Genomic DNA, 26,233 nt, shown 5'->3' on the forward strand with positions numbered 1-26,233 from the left:
TAGTAAGTCATAACTGTAAACAGCAATTTAGCATATGTTTTTGTCTGTGATAATGATCTTTTCTCAGTATTTACTGAGAACCAAAATTACACTAAAAAATTTCTACTGTAATAACTATAATTCCAGCTAAGAAGAAGGTAAGGTGGATAACTAATAATCGAAATTCTACATCTTATTTGATAATCTAATATAAAATTTACACATTTCCTGTATTACCCTGGATAGATATGACTCTATTCACTAAAACGTAAGATGAATACTATCTAGGATCTTGGTCTTTAGAATGTTGACCCAGACTCACAATTTAAAACCTTAGAGAGTAGGAATATCACAAACACATTTTGAATGACTTGGCTCTTATTTAGATGGAGTGTTAACAACAGAAGGCTTGTTTGCAAGGGAAAAAAAATTACAGGAAAACACTATCATGTCCTGACTCTAGCAAAGGTGTTGCCAGCAGCATCAGCTTTTCTGCAAGTATTTCATCTTGTATCGCATGGGATTCTCCATTTCAATTACATGCTTGTCCTTAATTTTAAAGGTCTGCATTTATAATCTTCAAATTACCCATCTGATTAAAATCAACTTAATTTTCCTTTATTGTTAAATACAGATTGAAAGATCCAAGCCTACTGTCTCAACCAGACTGTCCAGCTCTAGTCCTTGTAAACGTGCATAGCGCTGTGAATCTCCATTCAAAGTGAGTCACAATATGCTGTCCATCAATTATGAGATTTTCTTTCTTCCCATAGCTCTTCTCTTTCTCCCTTCCTCCCACATTTTCTTTCTGTCTCTCTTTCCTTCTTGTTCTCTCTCTCCTCTCTCATTTTTCTTTTATTTAAAACCATTAATAATGTCTTTCGATAGCTCCTGCAGCCTAAGACCTACTTTCTTTACTTTTTAAATTTGCTTTTTAATGGTTGTACAAAGAAGATTACATTTATGTGTATGGTGCATCTTTACCAGTTGCCTCTTCCATTTCCCCTCTTCTCCCATTTACCCCAACCCACCAAGATCATTTCCACCTTCCTGTTTACATACATAATTATTATTGTGTTCATTCATTGTTCATATTCCCATATATCTGTACTCCTCCCACTCGCCCCTCCATATCAAAACACATTTAAGGCTTCTTGATGTTCATTTTGTTCAACTGTTAATTGTCTAAAGATCTTTTGACTTCTGCATATATTATAGTCTTCTTGACCATGCACATATCCATATGCTCCTATGAGTGCTAAAGCCTATGTTTTCTTTTTTAATATGTTTCCATTGATGTGTAAATATTGAAAACTGGCTTTTTTACAGCATTTGAGGAGGTTCTCAGTGTGTGAATTTAATTACATATATGCCATTACATGATAATCATTTAAGTTATTTGAGGGCTGGGAATGTTTACTGTACACATTTAGAGGTTAAAAAAAGTGTATGATGTTACTATAGTTCAAAGCCCTTGAGAAGTAAGTGTGTAAGACGTACGCTGTTGATGCCATTACAACTAGTCGTTCAAAGCCTCTTTAGTTTTCAAAGTACACATCATAAACATTTTAGTGGATGGATTCTTCAAATCCTCACCCTAAAATAATGATGCATAAATTATGTATTGTATGTGTTAGGGGTCCAATCAATTCCCTAATAGCTGGCCTCCATAGGAAAGATTTATGCTAGAGTCTCAGAGCCCAAAGGTAACTAAACTGCAAAAGAATTTTATTGGATGACTCCAAGAGTTAGAATAAGCTTCAGGACAGTGAAGATGAATCTGGCTTATGTAAGTTGTTTTGATTTTTAGCTTAGATCCTACAATCACACTTCCCATTTAAAAACAAAGAAACAGTTCTGCATTTATTTAGCTAAATACCTTTGAGTTTGTTTAAATGCTTTGCTAGTTATGAGTTCTTCAATGTTATACTTAAATCACAGGTTCCTGCCTCATCTTTTTCTAAGCAAGAAATGCTTCTATGATAAAGTATTGAAATGTCAATTTACGATTTATAGTTTTTAGAAATAGACTTATTTAAAGAGCCAAAATACACAAAAGGTATTCAAAAATCGATGCTAGCTACTGTTTATTGTCTTTTTTTTTGTAATTTTTGGGCTTGACAGCATTTTTCAAAGATAATAGCACAAAGATTTTATCAAATGTGAAAAAAGGAATTTGAAGAGCTCAGATACATATGTACAGAAATTAACAAAACACGGAGTATATTTCTTGTGGCATAGTGTCTTTAATGGATCAAAGAAATGTAGGAATAATCAAGATCAGTTCTTATAAACTTGTTTTATAAACTATTTTAATGGTACAAATCAATGTACAATGTTTTCTTTCTGAATAGAATATTAATTTTGTGTTTAAAAAAATAAAATTTTACATTTCTTTATATCCTTTAATTCCTACAAAAATGTGGAAACAAAACTAAGTGAATCAAATTATAATTCCTACAAATGAATACAAAATTCTCTTATTCCTAAAATTACCTAAATGAATAGAAGTTTGTGTAAGCAAGAGCCTACATAAATGTATTTCTGAAGGAATTCCAGGACATTTTAATATTATGGCTGCATCTTTTGGACATGATGGTAATTAATATTGCATTTCCATTTTTGGTGATTGCACCATCTGTTTGTCTGTATTTTAAAGACAATCTGTCTATATTTTAGTGACAGTCTCGATGATTTGTGGATGTTGGCAAAGTATGCGTGGGTAGTAGTGAGAAGCTTTTATTTTAGTTTATTTTTTTGCTGGATTATGTCAGTAGTAGGGGAAAGATACAGGAACTCAATGAAAACTGCCTTCAGCTTGAAATTAAAGTGGGAATTAAAAAATGGCCTTTTGGACACTGACCTTTCCACATCCCCAAAAGATTGATGACAATATGTTTAATGGTACTATTGTGGCACTTAATACCCTATAATTCACTCCCACTGCAAAGCAAATCACCTTAAAAATATCTTTAAAAAAAGATGACACAGCTCAGAGCACACGATCAAGACTTCACTGCCACCCTTAAAAAGAGAAAAAATACTTCTCCAGGGGAAAATACTTCCACTGGGATGTATTGGCACCTGGGTTGCTATTTTTCACTGTATGTGGATCAATTGCAATTTGAAAGGAAGTCTAGACATTACTTCTAGCTACCCAAACATATAAATCTCATCTTTAAGGTACTATCAGGCTATGAACAAGCATTAAGATGAGTTCACATATTTCTTACTATCTGAAAATTTTGTTTTTTCCAATTATAAATTATGGTACATACGTCAATGCAAACATGTATGTGCGAATGTCAACATTTTATATTTGAAATGCTTCAATGTTATCTATACCTGGACACTTTACTCATTTAATTTGCATGACTAGATTCTGAAATTCCACAACTGTGTAAAATATATCAATTTTTAAAATGAAAAGGGATATTCACCTACATCCAAGTCTCAGAAGTTGATCCCATTGATGTTTTTGTTGTTGCTGCAGTTGTGGGTTGGGGGCTTGACCTCCAGACCTAAGCACTGTTTCTGAGCCTCTCTCTGTGCTCAAAGCTATCATTTGAGCTATAGTGCCACTTTTTTGAGTTGTTAATTGGAGCTAAAAGTCTCAAGGGGACTTTTCTGCCTGGACTGGCTTCAAAAGGAGATCCTCAGATCTTAGTTTTCTGAGTAGCTAGGATTACAGGCATGAGCCACCAATACCTGGCTCAACCCCATTGATATTTATAATGGGAGTTTTCATGGTTTTCCAGTCTTTGTTAAAGAATAGCTCATACATAGATTTTCATTTATTGCTTTAAAAATGTTGCAAAATTATGTATTTACATATAATACATAGTTGAAGGTAAAGTGAGTAGCTTCTTCGACAATTCTGTTTACAGCAGAATTAGTTCGATGTATGTGACATTAATGTATAAAGTTGATATCATCATATACCAAAATCATATCAGAGAAGATGATTTCCAAGGGATATATTTCAGGTATTGCTAATGTCAAAAAAACATTTGAAAGAAAAAAAAACACTGATTTAGTGGAAAATAAAAATAATTGTTCTACTATTACCCAAACTTCCTTCTTAAAACAGGAGCAACCACAGTTGACTCTTGTTGATTTTTTAAAGCAAAATGACATAGTATTAAGAAAACAAATATTTAATAGGAAGAAAACATCTAAACTAAAATAATGTATTTGTATATATAAGATACTCTCATTTCAATTAATTAAACTTAGTAACATACAATTTCATAACTTGATTTAAATAGAGTAGCTTTTTATTGAAATGATAATATTTACTAAGGAAGTTATGTAAAATCCTTGTTTTTTATTTGTTAATGTTTTAAAATATATTTTCCAAAACTATGCTTTAGAACTATAAAACAGAATCATATAAATCTGCCTGTGAATCCAAATAATATTTTTTAAACCTACCTTGATTCTATAATCAAAGCATTTAGAAATTTAATATCTATTCATTCTGCATTAAATTTCAGCGGGACTTTTATGTGGAAATTCTTGAAAGTCTGCTTAAATGACCAGAAGTCACGATGAATGTATTGTAATTTTTTTATCTATATAGAAAATATTAAGCTACTTTATATTAAAGAAATATATAAATGAGTAGTATATCCTTACGAATATTAATAATTACAAATATTAACACGTTAACTAAATTCACAACTTTAACAATAAGGGCTGGTGTGTTGCTCAGTAGGTGAATGTTTGATTACCATACACCAAGTCCTGGATTTGAAAAACCCCAGCAACACACCATAGCACGCACACACACACACACACACACACACACACACACACACACATATTCAGTATAAAATTTCACTATATACACGGACATATAATATTGTAATAAAATAACATTTATATAATCTTCAATATTAAAAAAAAATCTCAATTTTCCCATAATAGCTATCTTGGAAAACAAAATATTCCTTTTTATGTTTCACTATGTTTCTCCATTGACATTAATTTCCCAACTCTGCCTACCACTGTTTCCTACATTGATTCATACAATGTTGGAAGATGAACACCAGAGTCCTTATCAAGCCACACCCTCATCCTGAGCAATCTGTCTGCCCTTGGGTCACATACTTCCGCATTTTCTCCTTTTCTCTTTCATGTATCCTGCATACTGCTCCCTTTCGTTTGAAGATTCTCCCATCACTGGTAATTTGTCATCAAGTTACCTTCAAAGTCATGTCACTTAATGCTATAGGCTTCAAGATACAGTCAAGTTCTTCACATGAGGACTGAGCAGCAAATAAAGTCTAATTAAAATTTTCAGGATCCTAGTTTTCAATTCTCAGCTAGCAATTTTATAGATGACCTATGGTGAAAAGACAGGTAAAAATATTGACAAACACATGGATAAGAGAATATATCTTCCATAGCAATCATTTAACATTAATATTCAAAGCAAAGCTCTTCGAGGTTTTGATTATGCAACAGTAATAAAAAACACTAGGGTCATAAGAGAATAAGCATTTAGAAAAAGATAGTATTTGAAAAATAATGCCTAAATAAACATTACGAGAGGTCTTGAAGCATCAATTAATACCAAATTTCTGCGCAGAAAATTTTCTTTTTTCTTTTTTTTTTGGGGGGGGGACCGGTCGTGAAGCCTGAACTCTGGGCCTGGGTGCTGTCCCTCAGACTTCAGCTCGAGGCTAGCACTCTACCACTTGAGCCACAGCGCCGCTTCCTGCTTTTTTCTTTTTGCTTATGTAGTGCTTAGGAATCGAACCCAGGGCCTCATGCATGCAAGGCAAGCGCTCTACCACTGAGCTACCTTCCCAGCCCCATCTGCAGGAAATTTTCTAAGAAAAAATAAATTGTATATAAATGGTAGTATCACCATTAGCCTTTCAAGGACAACAACCATGTCTGGGTATGATGTACTTTTCCAAATGAATTTGTTTCTGTGTCATGGGCTTTTCATTCTTTCACTCTGAAAGTAGAACCATTTAATGGAAGCATCAATAACACATTCTAAGTGTAAAAACAAAAGCAAAACTATCCTTACATGTCTTTTTATGATAATAAAGCTACAGTGAAAAAATACTATCTAATTTATACTTCAAAGTTTTATTGAAATATAAATAGTATAAAATGCACATATCTTAAGTTCATAGCTCAAAGAATTTTACATATTCTTTTGGAGCATATTTTCAAATTCTAATGCTTATATATTTTCTTAAAATCGAGCAGATCAATATATAAAATATTCTAAACCTCTCAAAAGCACAGTTACTTGTTTGCTTGCCTGCTTGATTGCTTTTTCCTTCCTTCCTTCTTTCTTTCTTTCTTCTTTCTTTTCTTTTTCCTTCCTTTCCTTCTTTCTCTCCCTCCCTCCCTCCTTCCCTCACTCCCTCCTTCCCTCCCTCCTTCCCTTCTTCCTTCCTTTCTTCCTTCCTTCCTTCCTTCCTTCCTTTCTTTCCTTTATTTATTTAGTTAGTTTAATATTTGGTTATACTGGGGTTTGAATTCAGGGTTTTGTGCTGCTTGCTAAGCAGGTATTCTACCACTTGAGTTAACATGCAATACCTGCTCTGGTTTTTCATGAATGCTCTGTTTGTTGTCCAGGTTATCACGAACCATGATTCTTATAATTAGCTTTTGCATTTTAGTTGTGAAAACAAACATATATGATCACCTTCTACTTTTTCCCTTTAAGATAGATCTTGTGAGTTATTTATTTCAATCTAACCTTAAATTATTATCCTAAGGATGTCAGCCTCCCAAATAGAATTCCTAGTGTGTCAGCCTTCAGTACTTGGTTCAAAATCTCCTTAAGACGCTTCTTATAAAAGTAGAAGTTATTTTCCCACAACAAAATTCCAGTGGGAAATTATACAATGCATATTAATAACTAGCCTGCAAATCAGATAAAATAAGAGGATAAAGAGTTTTGCATTTAAAAATCATAATGGAGGGGCTGGGAAGGTGGCTCAGTGGTAGAGTGCTTGCCTTGCATGCCTGAGGCCCGGGTTCAATTCCTCAGCACCACATAAGCAAGAAGAAAAAAGCCAGAAGTGGCACTCTGGCTCAAGTGGTAGAGCGCTAGCCTTGAGCTGAAGAGCTGAGGGACAGTGCCCAGGCCCAGAGTTCAGGCCCCACAACTGGACCCCCCAAAAAAAATTATAATGGAGAATTTTGAAGCCTCTCAATAATTCTTTTTAATTAAATAAGTTTCTTATTGTGAAAATACTGTACAGAGGGGTCACAGTTACATGAGCAAGGTAATGAGTACATTTCTCATCCAGCACTGTTGCCTCCTCCTTTGTTTTGCCCCTACCATCCCTTCCCTCCCACCTCCTCAACTACACCCCCCCTCTCCCACCTAAATTGTGAAGTTCATTTTTCGACATAGCGTCATATCATTGTTGTAATGGGTCAACCTGTATCCCTATTTAAACATTTTGTTTTTTCCCTTCCCCTCCCCAAATTATACAACATCAAATACAGTGAAAACAGAAGTTATACAATGGGAGAGGGACATACAAAGCAACAACAAAACACATATTCTATAAGTAATAATTGTTTAAAAATTTGAAAATAGACATCTCTTTGAAATTAGAAGTGATCAAATTCCAATAGCATGAGGGGATAGCCGTATAAACGTATCCATATTTATATCCAGAATTAGAGTTAATAACTTCAAGTAATGGTTTTACCAATATCCTTGTATTTTTAAATCGTGAGATTTGCTTAATAGTCTTGGCAAATTATTTTGGTCCCTGTTTTTCCCATAAAAGTAAAAGAAAGCAGAACAACAATCTTTATAAATAATTATACTACCCATTTATCAATGCCACAGGGGAAGAGTAATGGTTCAAAAAATATTTGGATGAGTGGGCACAACCTTTTGTTGGATCAGGAGATATAAAGAGGAGTTTTTGTCCCTTTAGCATTCTATTTTCATGCATGAATGGCCTAATGGTAGCAGAAAGAATACACTGAGGACACCCATTGCTTGGAAAAAGGATTAGTAGCTTTGGGATGGACACAAATCTTTCTGGTGTTACTCACCTGAAATAAGACCTTATTCTTCCTTTCATCATAACGGAGCAAAGGATCTATTAAAGAAGCTAATAGAGAGAGACCCATAGAAAGACCCTGCAGAATTCAAAACACTCTCTTTTATCCCCCTTTTTCTTCTGCTTTCATCATTTAAGATTTATGAATGTATACTTCATAGAACTAGAAGTCAGGCTATGCAAACAAACACAGAGTCCTTTTTGTCATTTCATAATTTCCCCACATCAGACAATGTGCCTGTTAGAAAAATGTAATGATTTGAAAAGGATGCTTTAGCTCGCTTTAAATCACCACACGTAAAGTTGAACCTGCTCAACTGGGATGAAGAAATTATGAAGGCTGAATTCCTAAAATACATTTTTATTTGAAACATATAAGGTTCCAGAATAGAACAAGCGGTATTAACTCCAGAAAATAAACCCAAGACAAACAAAACCATCTGAACTGTAGGTCAAATGCTACACTGATCTTTACCACGGTCTTCTGTTCATAATCAGATTTTAAATTGTGTGACTCAAATTTTACGCGCAGAAAAACAGAAATTCCTGCATAATATACTCTGATTTTGCTCAAAGCTGTCGTGTTCATTCTCAGTATCTAGATGAACTTGTTTTTCAGTAATAAAATAGATTTTCCCCTTTTTATCCACTATCAATTTCCTTGAGGCAAATGTTAGATTATACTAGAAGTAAACCATACAGTAATTAAAACAGTTTAAAACTGGGCAGCAGTGGCACTCAGAAAGCTGAGATTTGATTATTCCAGTTCAAAGTCTGCCCAGGTAGGAACGTCTGTGAGATTCTTTTTTTAATTTAATTTAATTTTATTTGTGAACATACTGTACAGAGGAGTTACAGTTACATGGGCAGGATAATGCGTACATTTCTTACCAAGCATTGCAGCCTCCTCCTTTGTTTACCCTTCACATCCCTTCCCAGCCTCCCCCCTCCCCCCCCAATCCCAATCCTTCTCCTTCCCCCCCTTCCTCCCCCTTCTCCCCCCCCCCCCCCCCACCAACGTTGTAAAGCTCGTTTTGGACATGACAAGATTCTTATCTCCAGTCAACCTCCAAAACACCAGGAAGGGGAGTTGTAGATCAAATGGTAGAGCCCTAGCCTGGAACACAATAGCTAAAGAATTAAGGAATTGGGATTATCAAAGCCTATGTTAATTTCATAGGATTGTGTGACATTCATACAGCATTTAAGAGATTAATTTTCTTAAATTGTCTTCAGCATGAACATTTACCTGCAGCTACTCATTTCTTCAACACATTGCATGCATTAACCCATATCTTTTATGTGCAATGAGACTCTTGGCTTTAAAAAATGAATTCCATTTTTGTTGTGAACATTAATCATTTTCTGGGCCTGGACACAAGAAATGAATGGTCTAGAAGTTGACAGTTCTGACAGAAGAGGCCATGCGCTGAGACCAGTGATTAATCTGACAATTAAATGAAACCCCATTGCTGGTCCCAGATTTTCATATAAAAAAAGCACAAGTTACAGAAAACAAAGTTTTTCAGAAGTTTGACAAATAGTTTAAGTATTTGACTCCAAACTATGGTGTCAGCTAACGCTAGCAGTATCCTTAGCTCATGCAAACAGCAAAGACTTGAGTCAACTTGGAGGGACTAACATGAAAACAATAGAACTTTTTAGTTATGGTGAGGATATTCCTGGGGAAATGGCTACATCAGGAACTACACCAGAGCACAACGATGGTGGGTGTAGAGAACTAATTATCTCATTTAGTGATATTGGCTCTGTGGTTCAAATTTCATAGATAAGGTCAGTGTTTTCTCTGATTCATGGGGATTGTTATTTATTTTGTGCTATTATAAATATCAACTCTTTTCTACTGAAGTATAATGATGTTCAATATACACAGATCTATTCAGGATTGCTTAAGCACTCTGGGCAAGGAAAACAAGATTATAAATCATTCTGACCCTAACAATAACTCAGAATTTATGAAAGTGCAAAATAACTCAAGACCATATTGGTTTTGGAAGAAGTTAAAATAAGAAAAGTCTGAATAGTCTTCTTCTAAATCCAGGCTTCACACTGATCCGAATGAACATAAAACAATAGCCATTATTTTTTCCTGTAAGTAATGGTCAGATTTGAAAACAGAATTTCTTGTTAATTTCCAATACCAAGCTCAGCACGACCAAACAAAACCTGAGTATTATGGAAAAAAAAAACAAAAACAAAAAACATCTGGGAAGAAAGTAGAGTTTTGTGGGATATGATACATGTTTAATTCCTGTTTAATGTATGGATAATTTCATGCCCAATGACCACCAAAATGAAATAATTTCTGTGTCCTTTTATAGTCAAGGATGCCCTGTTTCTTTTCAACTGACAGAAACTTAACAAAGGTTGAGGAAATACAGACTGGTGAGTCTCTTTCCAGGCATCATGTATCTCATAACAACTCTTCCTCTCTTTGGGTACCTGGTATCGACTGACAGCCTGTCATTCTACTTCCTAGCAATGCTGCTTTTCCATATCCACCCATTTCTTACCTCACTCACTCTTTCTATAAACTGCTGTGCATACCACAGTCTGAACTCAAAGGGAAGGTACAAGACTACTGTCACCTTGTGCCGTACCTGTCCTGTATCAACCCACTACATATTCTTATGGCCTTAGAATTGAGTCCGTAGAACACTAAGACAATCAAAATGAATTTATAGATGTCTCTCATCGCTTGTGATGCATTCCATTATGTATAATCTCAAACAGGTTAACTACAAGATATAGAACTACATGTAGGCTTAAATACTAATACCAAATAAATTCTTATGTATCTACATTTCTAAAGAATAGAGAATGATATTCAGTAACTATGGCTCTTAAAATTATGGTTCATGTTTGTAACTCTACTCAGGAAGCTGAGATCTGAAGATCATGCTTTAAAACTAGCCCCGTGATGAAAGTCTGTGAGATTCTTATAACCACCAAAAAGCTGGAACTGGAGCTATGGTTCAAGTATTGGAGCTCTATCCTTGAGCAAAAAGCTCAAGGACACTGCCCAAGCCCTGAATTTAAGTATTAGGACTAGAACAGCAGCAGCAGCAACAACAACAACAAAAAACAACTAAATGTATCTCTGAAATAATCTTTAAATTTCATTCTTGAAATTGCTTTGATTTTGCACATATTCCTAAATGATTGCCCAGTGGACAATAGTGTAAATATGGCCACTTTAAAATAGCGAACTCAAGTGAAAGGTGAAATAGTGAAGAATTCTGAATATTTATTTGATGTCATGAAAACTGTTGAAAATCATAACATTAAATGTAGTATTATTTGGTAACATATACTGTCTTTTTGGTTGATTTGGGTATAGATATAAATTGTGGACTCTCCAAAAAGGTAGAAATATTTGCATAGTATATTTTACAATTAGCTAATGAGAATGTAGCAAATGTTTAAATTTCTCAAAAAGTTTATGCTAGTTTGAGATGCTGATTATTATATTTTTGTGATGGTAATTCTGTTACTGCATTTCTGAATACAGAGCCCACAGTAAAATATAATAACATGAAAAGATTAACCAGGCCTAGATCTTAATACTTGGGAACCATAACCTAATCTATTAAAATGGATTTGATCTTTCAAAAGTCATTTCTTCTATGTTTTTCTTTCAACTGACCCAAGAATGGCACTTCAAAGGGAATTAACTTATAGTTAAATAGCCACAGTTCGATATCCATTGAATTGACGTTTAGTATAATTCAGAAGTATATGTGTGTAGATTCGTAATGTGCAGAGTATGCTGTAAAGTATTACATGTTGTTAGTTTTTATTCTAGAGAGTGGATATTTAACAAATACAACACCACTGAATAAAAGTGGGAGAATGTTCTATTTGAAGATCATATAAACTTCCTTTGTGCAGAACTAATGAGGAGGTGTTGTTTTTTTGCTATGACTTGACAGAGCATGTAAATTCACTGACAATATGGAGCCTCAGAGACGAAAGCAATCAGAAGCTTCAAGGCATGCTCAAGTCCATAGCTGCAGTGTCTCCTTTCAACAAGGGAAGAATTGATGTGCGTGCGCCACTAGAACTGTGCTGTTCACCATAAAACAGGTCCCATGGCAGAAATAGTAATATGGTCGTTGCACACCCTGCTGTAATTTAAACTCTCTACTTGTGTTTTCTAGGGAAAACGTGTGAAGATGATGTGCCGTTTGCTTCAGTTTGTTAGCGAGTGATGCCCACATAGTATTAAGACGAGAACATGTGGTTCCCAATTTACAGGATGCACAAGCTTTGCTAAATAAGGATTCCAAGCACCTCAGTATTCTACTTAGTGAAATGGGATTTGCATCTCAGATGCACTGCTGAGGGGTGTAAATTAGATCCTTGTTTGTGAATAAACCCAGTATTGTTGCTAACATTTAGCATGGTGTGTTTTCCTGAAATATTAGCTCACCAGCCACCCTTCCTAGATAAGAGGTCCCCTCCTCCTTCATTTTTTAAAAAAAATAAACTACCATGTGTTTTTGTTTTCCTCAGCACCATTAGTGAAGTTTCCTCTGCTACATTATCATTTTTGGAGGTGGACAAAGACCTAGAAACAAATCTGATGTCTGAAATTGGTCTGGAGCAGTTCGGACGGCAGAGGTAAGATAGTGCTCCAATCCTGTGGCTTCATAAGGAAAGTGTCTGATAGGGGGCTGAGGTGTCAGGATCACAGTTCTGTGAGCAGTTCCTCTCTAGCCAGTGGCTTTTGCAACAGAAGATGCATTAGCTCCCTTGAATAGCTCCATTGAGTAGCATGACTTTGTGATTTGTTTTTGACAGCTCAGTCTAGACTCTGCTTTTCTCAACCTTTCAGTTTAAATACTTCAGTGGATTTTATAGTTCAGTATTGATCCATATAAATGGAGATTCCAGTAAGATGCCATGAAACTTGTAATCCATGGAGGATTATCAACAAATGTAACATCTGGGACCAGCTGGTTGATAATATTCATTGGGTCAAGATCTAATGTACTTCATGTCTTAACATTGTATATTTTTCTCAGTGCCAATAAAGATGAAATACAGAAAAAAAAGTTGTGATCACCCACTATAAACCCGGTGTTAAGTAATATAGATTGCAAGAAAGGAAACAGAACTATTTAAAAAATGTGGTCACATCTACATGGAACTGAGCTGTCAACAAGAATCTTAAGAAGAACTATTTGACAAGCCTAAGACATTCTTAGAGTACTCCAGGAGCACAGATGGGAGGGAGTAATTAGGTCTGCAGGGACAGAGGAAGGGTACTTCTTAGCATTTTAGTGACTGCAATCTTCTGGGGAAAGGTTTCTTAAAATGTTATCTGTAAAGTTATTTTTTTCCTGAAATTTATAGTTGCTTAATAAAAGAAGTGTTTTATAGTGCTACATGTAGGAAACTGGGTTAAACCTTGATTCCTCTCCCCTTGCTCGCAGAAATATGCTAAGGTATGCTGGGTATCTTAATTGGTCTGATAAGCAAAGTCTTGAAATCAGAGGTAAAAACAAGCATTCTTAAGAATTTGGGAAGCCTTTGTGGTTATAATTCATGATTAATAAGGAACGAAGATGAAAGCTCACTGTCAACCAGATAGTAGAAGCTCACACTTATAATCCTAGTGAAGCTGGAAGATCTGAGGGTCACTGTCCAAAGTCAGCCTGAGCAGGAAAGTAAAAGTAAACAGTAAATAGCTGGGAGTGTAGGAGTGGCTGAAGTAGTAGAACACTCATCTTAAGTGGAAAATGCTCAAGGACCGTACCCAGGCCCTGAATTGTAGCCCTAGGGACAATAAGGGGAAAAAAAGTTACTGTTATAATCGATCCGTTCCTAAAATGAAAAGCATCTTCAAGTGCTGTGGTAGGGAACATTCCAAGGGATGTATTGGAAATGTGTTCTTCATAAGGGTGAGACTGGAGGTCTCAGAGCCATGATTAAGAATAATCAAATAACTCAAGTTGATAGCTATCAAAGCCAGTATGGAGACCAAAAGTTGACTTTCCCCCAGAAAACATTATCATGAACAAACACGATATGCTACAGGGCAATTTCCAGAACAAGATGGATGTATATCCCACATGCACATGGATACAAATGAAAAGCAGAAGTCTCTACAATATCCTCTCAAAAACAAACCTAAACAAAATAAAACCAGGCAAGTATGCATCTCAGTAACATTCTCAAAAGTATTCTGGGATTAAAGCAGACAAGTGATCTCATGACATTCATAAAGATGATCTTTTCATAAACCAATATAGTTCATATTAGTCTTTTGGACTAATTACAATAACTTTTTTTTTTTTTACTAACTGTATGACTTTAAAAATATACCAAGATAAGCTATAATAATTAGAAAATCAAACAACAAGTATATGGAACACTTGTGAAGTACATGCCAAGTGTTATATTAATGCATGTTTTTGAGTTAATAACAGTTACTTTTATTTGGGGACCAATATTCAGAAGATGAGAAAGGATGAAGTGTTACAAAGACTAACCCTTGTGCGTTTTAGTGTGAATAAACTAACTTGCATTCTCAAATCATTTTATTATAGAACAGAAAATAAGTTTCCTTGTATTTTTTCATATCAGTTCTTAGGCTTGAATTCAGGGCCTGGGTGCTGTCCCTGAACTTGTTTTGTCCAAGGGTAGTGCCCTCACCTATGAGTCACAGCTCCACTTCTAGATTTTTGGTGGGTACTTGAAGATAAGTATCTCACAGACTTTCCTGTCTGGGCTTTGAATGTCCATCCTTAGATCTCACTCTGCTGAGTAGCTAGGATTATAGGGGTGAGCCATCAGTGCTCAGCTCTATTTAAAAATGTTTTGTTATTATTTTGAGTTGTACAAAGGAATTACCATCTAATCAAATGAATACAATATATCTTCACCAATGTCACCTTTCTCAATATTCTCACACATCCTTCTACTCTTCTTAATTTTATAGGGTATACATTGGATTCTTGTCTGCATTTCTCTCTTCTTTTCCCTTCATTCATTTACCCTTTTCCCCCTTGTTCCCACTCAACCCTGCTCCAGTAAGGACCTGCTTCCTGGTATTTTCCCTTATATGTGAAAGTTAGATTTACCTCACAAACGGCTATGTAAATACATTGGGTGGTATGCAAGTGTATACAAAAGTATTAACTGAAATATGGTAGATTCAAGGGAGATATCAAATAGCGCAATTCCTCAGAAAGCCAAAGTCAACGTTCTGCAAAATTGATCTTCTTTATTTCACAACTATTTTGTCCTAAAAGACCCTACAAGGTCACTCCCCTGCTAGTTCCTCAATTTATATATTTACCAGACTGGCTTTATTTAGACTTTTACTCAAAGTTACAGTTGTCTGACTATAGGCTGCTTGTCTTCGTAAGAGACACACAAAAATATTGCCTTGAATAAACCAGCTTGTCTATTTCACAACTACAGACAAATGAAGAGGTAGCTGTGCTTTCTAATGGATTATTAGGGGACCAAGGACTATCTTTTATTTTTTGCCACCTGGAGGACGTGGCTCTGTGTGTCTATATCCATGCTTAAGCTCACCAGAAAGTGAAATGGAGACAAGGGTTACTTTAGGAGAAGAGATGACATCATTGCATCATCTTCCAACCCACTGGTCTTAATGTAGTCATATGACTCTGCTTTACTCCAAGGGATCCAGGATTATAGCCAAGAGACTACACACTAGAGACCTTTAGCTATTACTGTTTGAAATTCTACTGCACTACATCTGACAATTAAGTGGCCTGAGTTACAAATCTAATTTTATCATAACAGTTAATATTCTGTACCTACAATAGATTTTTGAAAAATAATCATTATTAATGTCACTGCCAAGTATGTACTCATGATTAGGGAAATTAAATTATTTCTTTAAGACCAACAAATATTCAGCAGCATCATATGGCATAAAACCATGTTTCTGGCACATAATGACATTTAAAAATCAAATTGAGTGTACTCTTCTTTGATTAAAAACATACAATCTGTCAGGCACTGGTAGGTCATGCCTGTAATACTAGCTACTCAGGAGGCTGAGATCTGAGGATTTTGGCTCAAACCAGCCCAAGGAAGAAAAGTCTGAGGGCTGGGATGTAGCTCAGTGGCAAAGTGCTTGCCTAGCAAGTGCAAGGTCCTTGGGTTCAATCCGCAGTACAAAAAAAAAAAGTCTGAGACACTGCTCTGAGTTCAAGTTCCAGGATTGTTGCACATGTGCACACACACACACACACACACACTCACACACACACACACACACATTATTCTTTTAGATTTTGTTTATAACTGAGAAAAATTAATGCTGGGCATATATATGTTTAGACAAGGAATGTATATATAAGATGTATGTATGTGTACATGTGTGCATGCATGTCTGTATGTGTTTGTGTGCCACTCCATTCACTTTATTTATGGACAGAGTCCCTGTCTTCTATGAAAGTGTCTTCTTATTAGACAGAGTTTGAATACCAGATCTTCAAAAAGAGTAATTAATTGTGACTTTTTCTGGGAGAGATTTTAATTTAAGTATTGTTATTTCTACTTACCATAGGTTTTTCTTTTCCCCCTCAAAGCAAATATACCTCTATAAATCAGAAAATTACTTATATTGGCAGGAGCCTCTGAAACGTATCTCCTAGAACTCACCAGACAAATGTTCTACTTTCCCTGAGACAGAATCACTATGCAAATTGGAGAAGTTAAGTAAAATAAGTCACTCACTTTCTAGGCCAGTATCTGTAGAAGTACATATCAAAATAAAAGCTCTCCCTTGAATCCAACTAAATTTAAATCTCAGCAGAGAAATAAGGGTCAAACAGAGAGGGCCAAGATCAAACTGGGGAGAAAGTAATCTTGTGCTCCCTGTACAAGCAATCAGGGGATGCCTCTCTGCTGGGAGCTGAGGGGTGGAAGAGAGGAGTCTAATCTTCCATACTCTCTTTCTGGCTCCTCTCAGAACTGCTAAAATGCACTTTAAAATTTTCAGGTACATTAGTAGTGCCGCGGGGAGTTGAAATCTCTTTTCATACCATTTTAGCAGTCATTTGGCTGTATCACAGGTCACTGTTTGCTGTATGCTACAGTAAACCTCTACCTAAATGTGTCAGTCTGCCTGTGAGAAGCTATCATCTATTTGCATGGTTGAAAGGACTCAAAAAAAAAAAGGAAAGAAAACTCAAAACAAACAAAAAACCCTCTGTTTTATATGCTACACAAATTCTCTGCTTCACTAGATTGTAGCAACTGTCTATTTTGTTTATCCTTATATAAAGCGTGTTAATAACAGTGAATGCCATGATGAACTTGAACATGGGCTTTTAATGAAAAATATCATTGAAATTTCGCTAAGTAATTTGCTGTGATGTTTTTGCCCTTTCCCTGAAGTCAATTCCCTGGATTCTGTAACAATCTTCATCCAAATTCTTAGATCGATAAACAAAGAAAGGCAGATGTACTAATGATTTTCCTCTGGCTTTATTTTTTTTTAACTCTGGTATTATTATAGAAATCTAATGACATGAAAGGTTGCTATAAGATCAAGAGTATGATCAGGTGCTTTGCCTTTTGTAGAAATGTGCAAACGTAAGCCGGGCGCTGGTGACTCACGCCTGTAATCCTAGCTACTCAGGAGGCTGAGATCTGAGGATCGCGGTTCAAAGCCAGCCCGGGCAGGAGAGACCGTGAGACTCCTATCTCCAATAAACCACCAGAAAACCGGAAGTGGCGCTGTAGCTCAAGTGGTAGAGCGCTTGCCTTGAGCTGAAGAGCTGAGGGACAGCGCCCAGGCCCAGAGTTCAAGCCCCACGACCGACCAAAAAAAAAAAAAAAAAAAGAAATGTGCAAATGTGCATAATTAATAATAGTATATTATTTATTGTAATAAATTTATAGTGTTATATAATTTATTTTATATTATATATTCATGTTATTATATTGTTATATGAACATATTTATACTAGTTATGTAATCATATATTTATAGAATATTATATATTTATCATAAATAATATGTTTATGTTATTATATAATAACAAGGTTTATTGTACATATAATAAATGTACATTTATTATAATTGTTATTCATTTTATGTATATTTATATAGAGAAATTATATACAAAATCACATTACATTTTGTTGTTTAGTTTGTAGCTTTTCAACTTCTCCAATTTTGAAAAGTGAAATGTAATAAAACCATGGAAATTGGCTCTAAAAGTCTTAATATTAAAGTTTACGCTAGTTCATTACAGATTACACATTGTTATAACTGCAAAAGTAAAGTTTGGTGTTTTATTGGAATTGACCTAATGAACAGGTGGATGTAGTGGTTCACAGGTACTTGGAAGGATCAGAGGAGGATCCAAGCGGTGGACCGCCTGGACCCATCGTAAGTAAAAGACACGGCATTAGCTCAGTTGGTACAGTTCTTGCTTACGAATCCTAAGACCTTGAGTAAAAGCCACAATGTTTGCAAGAACAAAAATGATCGATCAAATATAAAAAGGAAAAAAACATATATTGCAATTTGATTCCTTCAAACAACACTGTTGGAGACTTAGTAACATTGGTCAGAAATGGCAGGAATATTGGACCGGGGAAAATTCATAGGAACATGACCTTGAGTCAGTGGTTAGAAGGGGAAGAAAATATCAACTAGTAGTGCCGATGGTTGGACAGAATCCTTTGCTTGTCTGTGATCAGAAAGATCCCAAAACGCCGGGCGCCGGTGGCTCACGCCTGTAATCCTAGCTACTCAGGAGGCTGAGATCTGAGGATCGTGGTTCAAAGCCAGCCAGGGCAGAAAAGTCCATGAAAGTCTTATCCCCAATAAACCACTAGAAAACAGGAAGTGGCGCTGTGGCTCAAGTGGCAGAGCGCTCGCCTTGAGCTGAAGAGTGCAGGGACAGCGCCCAGGCCCAGAGTTCAAGCCCCAGGACTGACCAAAAAAAAAAATCCCAAAACATCAGAAAATATAAAAGAAATCACAATTTAACTGTCCACTAGCCTGTCTACTCCTTTAGAAAAACTTTTTTTTTGTACTGAACAAATATGCAGAGACTTCAAGGCAGTGATGAAAAAAATAGAACCCTGACTCACATACATATTTTTAGGAAAAAAGTAACAGGTAGGAAACATTGTACCCTAAGATTCATGATTGTATTGTATTTCATTTCTCCTGAAGCTCAGTTATGACACTCTATCCACTGATAAATCAAAAGGCTTGGGCAAAAATATTTCAGGCCATTTTTGAGAATCTAGGTTTCTAATTTTAAGAAAAGAAATAAAGTACCATATATTTTTCTTCTTTTTTTTTAATCAAGGAAGTGGAATTGGGATAAAGTAAAAAAATAAAGTTTCTATTTAACCAGGTAGACTTTTAATTAATTTAAAAGTCTACCTGATTAAATATACATTCATTTTTTTTTTCATTTGGAAGGAATACATTTATCATCATGCACTATTACCTACTTTTAATAAGTTTCATCAGGAGATCACTCCTAACATCAGGTTGGTTAGTGATATAATATAAATGTTCTGTCAAGATTTAGCACTTAATTCTTACACTTTCCTCTTCATTCAAACTTAATTTCTTGAGGCAAAAGTCCGGCATTTGCCATTTTTGTGATTGCAGTGACAGGATGCTTTGCCTAGTAGCCTTGGTGGAGGAAGCGGCTGACTTGAGTTCTGAGTCCTATTTGATCTTTCCTCACCAGCTGTGCATTCTTGATAGACTAAGGAGAGGGAGGGGAAGGTGGAGGAACTACACCATTCATATTTCATAAGACTTCCCCTGTGAGCCTGCAGTTTCCATCAGAGCTGGCTCACACATGTGGTGATCCTGACGCCCAAGGACCATGGATCCAGAGCCAGGGTCAAAATATGCAGCAAGATAAAGTCTTTCAAGTCTGCATTTTAGTGCTTAAACACAAAACATTTGGTCACTTTTGACCTCAACAATTTTTGAGACCAGAAACTGGACCACAAGTGAATTATCTAACCTCATTATGAATCTCATTAGGTGGAAATCTCAATTACTCTTTCTAATAGCTGACTGATAGACTTGTGAGAAACCAGAGCACAGAGCTGAAATCTGATAACACAGACAAACTGTGTAAATACCTGCTTGATACTTTCCAACTCTAATGTAATTTCAATGGTTTTCTATTGCAATCTCACACACAAGATAATTGAATCATAATTTATAATATAAGAACGAGAGGAAGGAATGTAAAACAGGTCCTGTCTGAATGTGGTTATTAGCAAGAGGAGAATGGGAGAACAGAGACAGTGAATGTGGTCAAATTACTTTATGTTCAGGTCTGATAGTAGAACAAAGAAGCTTGTTAATATTGCTTGAGGGGGAGGAATGGGGTATGAAGGAGGAGTGATGTGGGGGTGAGTCTGAGTGAAGCATATTGTGCACACATATGAACATGTCAAAATAAGACTCTCCCTTGTATAATCAACCCATGTTAATTAAAATATAGAAGAAAAAAATAGAAAAAAAGGTTGAAATTTTGGTAAATAATTCTGCAATGAACATGGTTGTGCTGGTAGCTTTAATGTGGCCTTGTTTATGGTCTATTAGAAAATGCTCAAGAGTGGAATTGCTGGGTCATAGTGAAGCTCCATGTTTAGTCTTTTGAGGAACCTCCATCATTGCTTTAAAGAATGGGTGAACAAGTTTACATTCCCACTAACAGTGTAGTAGCAAGTCAGTGCCATAGGGCAACGACCTTATAGTCACATCACTGCTAGCATCTGTTATTGTTAGTTTTCTTTTTTTTCATAGTTTTTTTATTGTGAAAATTTCTTGATAATGGCTATTCTAACTAGGGTAAGGTGGAACCTCAATGTTTTGATTTGCACTTCTTTTATCTCAGAGATACTGAACATTTTTTCATGTGTCTATTGGGTATGCTTACTTTTTCCTCTGAGAACTCTCTTTTCAAGTTTTTAGCCAATTTATTAGGTGAGTTGTTGTTTCTTTGAGGGTTTATTTGGCAGGGGGATTAAATTTTTTTAACTCAAAGTATACCTTAGCCAAAATATGGAATACACCATGAGGCATGTCGATGAATGCATGGATTAAGAAAATGTGGTATATATGCACTGCAATTCTACTCATCCTTCAAAAAGAATGATAGGATACTATTTGTAAGGAAGTGGAAAGACTTGGAAAAAATACATTAAGTCAAGCAAGCCACTACCAAAATAATATAGTATGCATGGTTTCCCCATTCATTATAATTAAATTGTGTCTACAAGCAAACATACTGAATAGTAGAAGAAGAAAAAAAATCACTGGGACATGATAAATTATACAAGTCTCTAAGTATTCACACATAGTGAGACCAAAGGAGGATATTCTTAGGACAAGAAAACAAAGGTTCAATACCTATATACACGTGATGATATAATATAATATTTATTTACATGAACTCAGATAATGACACAAGTTTTTTTTTTCTTTGTTGCTTTCTTGTTTGTTTTCTTTCCTTTTGTCTTGTTTGTTGATATGTCTTTGAGAGGATAAGGCAGGGACACAGAAATGGAGGGACAAAGGTGAAAAAATGCATCAGGGATACACACTAGACACTATTTGAAAATGAACAGTACAACTTGTGGGTGGGGGCAGGAGAAAAAACCTGAGAGAATGAGCAAAGGGGTGGCACTGTCCAAAAATAAATGTACTCTTTACCTGACTTTTATAACTAAAACCTCTCTGTGCATCCCCTTTACGATAGCAATAAAAATTCATTTAAAAAGAGAGCAAATAATATAGTATTTTTAAAAAGGTAAAATGAGAACTGTGTACACTTTAGCACAAGATAGACTTTGAAAGCTGAACTTTAAATCTCAACAAGATTTGAAATAATCAACATAGATCAAAAGAATTGATCTATGAGAACATGGAGTGGAAATGGACACGGATTCACACATATGAAATAGAAGTCCAGGCAAACTTGCCACATTGTGGATTTAATTAATATGAACCATTCAGCCATTTCTCCTCTCAGCCATTTCTCCTCATAGCTAATTGTCTAGTGTTGTGACTATTTAAGGGATATTGCATCATATTAGTGTAATAACTTGTCTTTTTAATGAATGTTAGCCACCACAAATTTGGAGCAGCTGGAACCTCAGGATCAAGGATGCTTGTAAATGTTCCTATGTTTAGAGATTAAATTCAGCTCAATGTATCTTTGCCTAAGAGCCAATGTAGTTGAGCAGATAAAAAAGCAGTGTGGCCTAATTCATGCATTTAAGGTGACAGTAGTTCTTCTTGACTGCACAGATGGAAGACTCCTCCTAGAAAGCGAGGTCAGAAGAGGTGAAGGCAGGAGATGAATTAAGTCTTGCTGTCTCCGAGTCCACATCAATTCAGGGTGTTCGAAGAGAAAGAGCAGTAAGGCAAAAAAGGATACTTAGGCTGTGGAGCCATGAAAAGATATCTAACCTAAAGGGGACCTTGTAGCTGGAATGGACTGAGAGAAGGACTCTGGGTGTCATGAAGGTGAAGTGGCTTCATCTGCTAAAGTGAGCAATCAGAGGTTAGGAGCTGCCTAGTGAAAGGGAGGTAGCTTCGGAGGAGGACTACCTTCAGGTTAATGCATTTCAGAAAAAGGTGGGGAGCTAGCAGTCCCTAAGGAGAAGAAGCCCTCTACTCCCGACGCAGAAGCTAGGTCATAGAGGACATCATCTTCCATGTGGTGCTCTTAAATATTATTGAACACTTCACTGTATATATTACTATGATAAGAGGCATTCAAAGCTTCTATGTCAAATTCCTCTCTCTAGCAGATTGATGGAATAGATAATCCATGTGTACACATATAGAATGTACTTTAAAATACTCACGCATGGAACTAGAAAATATGAAGAGACACATAAGAGGTACAGGCAAGAGCATTGGGTATGTACAAAGATTAAAGGGCATCAATATAAGAGAAGTATTTATACACATTCCACTCCATGACAATTATATCTATTAGCATAAGAAAGGATCGTGCAATAGGAAGATGAGCAAATATACATATATAGAGAGATAGATTATATATATATATATATATATATATATATATATAGAGAGAGAGAGAGAGAGAGAGAGAGAGAGAGAGAGAGAGATTTAAGTTATAAGAAATGTAGTTCAAAAAAACAGGAGAGAAGATTTGCAATGGGACCTGTGGGAGAAACAGCATCAAGGCCAATTTGATGGGGACATGGGGACATGAGAATGTTTAGAGAATGCCACGGTAGAAGTTCATGGCAGACTATTAGAAATCTTCCTAATACCCACTAAAAGATCATAGCTGCTTCTTTATGAACAAATGGGAGAAATGACATTTTCATTTAAGATCTCACTGATAGAGAGCCTACAACCTTCCACCCAAACCCTATGCTTTAGTATTGTCTCCCTAGAATCTTGCCCCAGGTTTTATTAACAAAATATTTATTGGGTCTATTGACTAAATGTTGGTAAAAAAAGAACTTAATTTTAAGAGTTAAATCAAAGTGTTTGCTATTGGTGCCTTAGCAGTATCATTTACCTTAAATACCCCGTGTCTGTTTGCAATGCAAAAGGATTTTGTGACAAGTTTTCTCACTCTTTTGCCCTCTATACACAGTTCTAAAATAATAAGCTAAACTTCACACTTTGTCTAAGTCTAGGGGCAGTTTTCATGTTTATATAGGTTACATCTATTTCTTAAGGACTCAATTGATACTATTAAAAGAAAATAGCTTTTTAACTTATTTTTGTTCCAGGTCAGAGAGAGAAAGGATGCACATTTTCTCTCAAATGTGGAATTTAGATCAAAATTATAAACATACATATATGTATACATACACAGAATCATAGGTATATATTTTCAAATATATAATTAAAGTTTAGGTAATTCCAATGGTATAGCTCCTTTAAAACAAAGTACATTTTTACCAAAATGAATACCAAGAAGCTGAAAGATGTGTTGTTGGGGATAGGAGAAGGCCCAGGGGAGAGGGATTGAAAAACAGAGGGAAGAGTAGACAAAAGCAGTCCTAAGAGTCACTGCCTATGTGTGAAAAATGGAACCATGTAAACTGGAAGAACAGGAGGGATTGGGAGAGATGAAGGAGAATGATAGAAGAAGTGACATTGATCAAGATGCATTATACTAAATGACATGTTGGATTGAAACTTCTTTTGCAAGTCCTTAAAGCTAATAAAATAAATAAAAACAAGAGGAGAAAATACTTTATTAAAATATAGTAGAAACAAATACACTTCTATAGCCATGAAGACGTGACTCACAAGTGTATGCTCTGTGTTTTACAACTCCTAACATCCTTATTGTGAGACAATTTCTATTGTCTATTCATCAAACTTACAGTATTACACAGTTGCAAAAGATTTATGGTGTTACTTTAAGCAGTAAAATGAACAACGGAGGACTACTGTTATTCTAACTTTTTTTTTCAGTCTTAAAGCTAGAGAGCAATAAAGTTCAAATTTGAATTCATGATGTTTATCCCAGAAATCTGACACACCATTCCCTTTAAAACTTCTATTACAGAGATCACTAGCAACTTCTATTTTCCAAAATCCCATGACAAATATTTTTTATATCATTTTACTTAACATCTGAGCAGCATTTGATATACTGAGTTCTTCCTCCTAATATCACAGGTCTTGACCTCCAGGAAGCCAAACATCTTTTTATCCTATTCAATGCCTGTTCCATAATAATGTATTCCCTGACTCTTTCTCCTCTGAGCATCATCAGTGATCCTTTGACTGAATCTACGGCCCTGTATTTTTCTCTATCTTATACTTGTCTTAGGTGATCCATTTCATTCTCATGGCTATATATTTTCTGAAAACAAACTCTCCCTGAATTTCAAATTCTATCTCTGTCTCTTTTTTCTCTCTTTCACACACACACACACATTCACACACACACACACACTCACACACACACACACATATGCACACACATTTCTGATTTTATTTGTTACCATTCTTTTGACAAGACAAATGAGAACATTGGCCTTAATACGTAGGATATTTCCTTTTACTTAACATTCCAAACCAGTCCATCCAGGTGTCTCTTTCTAAAGGAAAATTTGCATTTTCTTTTTTCCTCATGACATTAGGTAGACTTCCACTCCTTCCGTAATTATCTTTGTTCTTGGTGTCTCGATTCTTAATGTTTTTGGAAAGTCTCAATCTTCTCCCAACTCATAATCAAACTGTCTCATGAGCTCTTATTCCAAAGACAACACAATAGCTACTTCAGCCTTGACTCTCAGAACTGTGAAATGTCCAAGCAGGCCTATTATATTATTTAAAAATAAAAATGAACATATAACCTTTTACTTGGGAAAATAGCCGAAGCATCTCAGCATCAAAATAACAATGCTAAGGACATCCTAACGCTTCGAGATTTCCATGTTAACTTTCACAGAACAACCAATGTTAGTTTGTGTAGGCAATATTATTATTGTTATCATTTTGGTAGAAGGGAGAGCAAGCACAGAATGTGTTTTCTTCATGGAGTCATTTATTTAGCTATTATTAGATTCACGTTATATAAGGGACAGTTTAATAATGAAAATTGTTAGTTATATAATGATATGTCCCCTTTAAAAACGTTCAGAAAATTGGAGTGGAGATCTGCAAAAAAGAAATGTGCTATTCATCTGACTTATATCTTTAACTGTATCCACTCTACATCACCTTTATGATAACAAACAAATGAGATGTACAAGACACTATGTTTAAAATGAACTTTACAACTTTGGTGGGGGGGGGAGGAGTTGGGATGTGGGAAGGGAAGGGATGGTAGAGGAAAATCAAAGGAGGAGGTAACAACACTTGATAGGAAATGTACTCATTACCTTACTCATGTAAATATAACCCCTCTGTACAGTACTTTTACAATAAAAAAAGAAGAGCCGGGCGCTGGTGGCTCATGCCTGTAATCCTAGCTACTCAGGAGGCTGAGATCTGAGGATCGTGGTTCAAAGCCAGCCCGGGCAGGAGAGACCATGAGACTCCTATCTCCAATAAACCACCAGAAAACCGGAAGTGGCGCTGTAGCTCAAGTGGTAGAGCGTTCGCCTTGAGCTGTAGAGCTGAGGGACAGCGCCCAGGCCCAGAGTTCAAGCCCCACGAACCGACCAAAAAAATAAATA

The 26,233-nt window shown here is 35.7% G+C and overlaps 1 protein-coding gene across 3 annotated transcripts in view; it reads right to left on the minus strand.

The window, feature by feature from the left end:
- Window positions 1-26,233, minus strand: part of Grid2 (glutamate ionotropic receptor delta type subunit 2) — a 1,058,508-nt gene that overhangs the window by 740,288 nt on the left and 291,987 nt on the right. The window lies entirely within an intron of this gene.

Source organism: Dipodomys spectabilis, unplaced genomic scaffold (genome assembly GCF_019054845.1).
Source record: "Dipodomys spectabilis isolate Male_0828 unplaced genomic scaffold, ASM1905484v1 ptg000297l, whole genome shotgun sequence".
Taxonomy (NCBI): Eukaryota; Metazoa; Chordata; class Mammalia; order Rodentia; family Heteromyidae; genus Dipodomys; species Dipodomys spectabilis.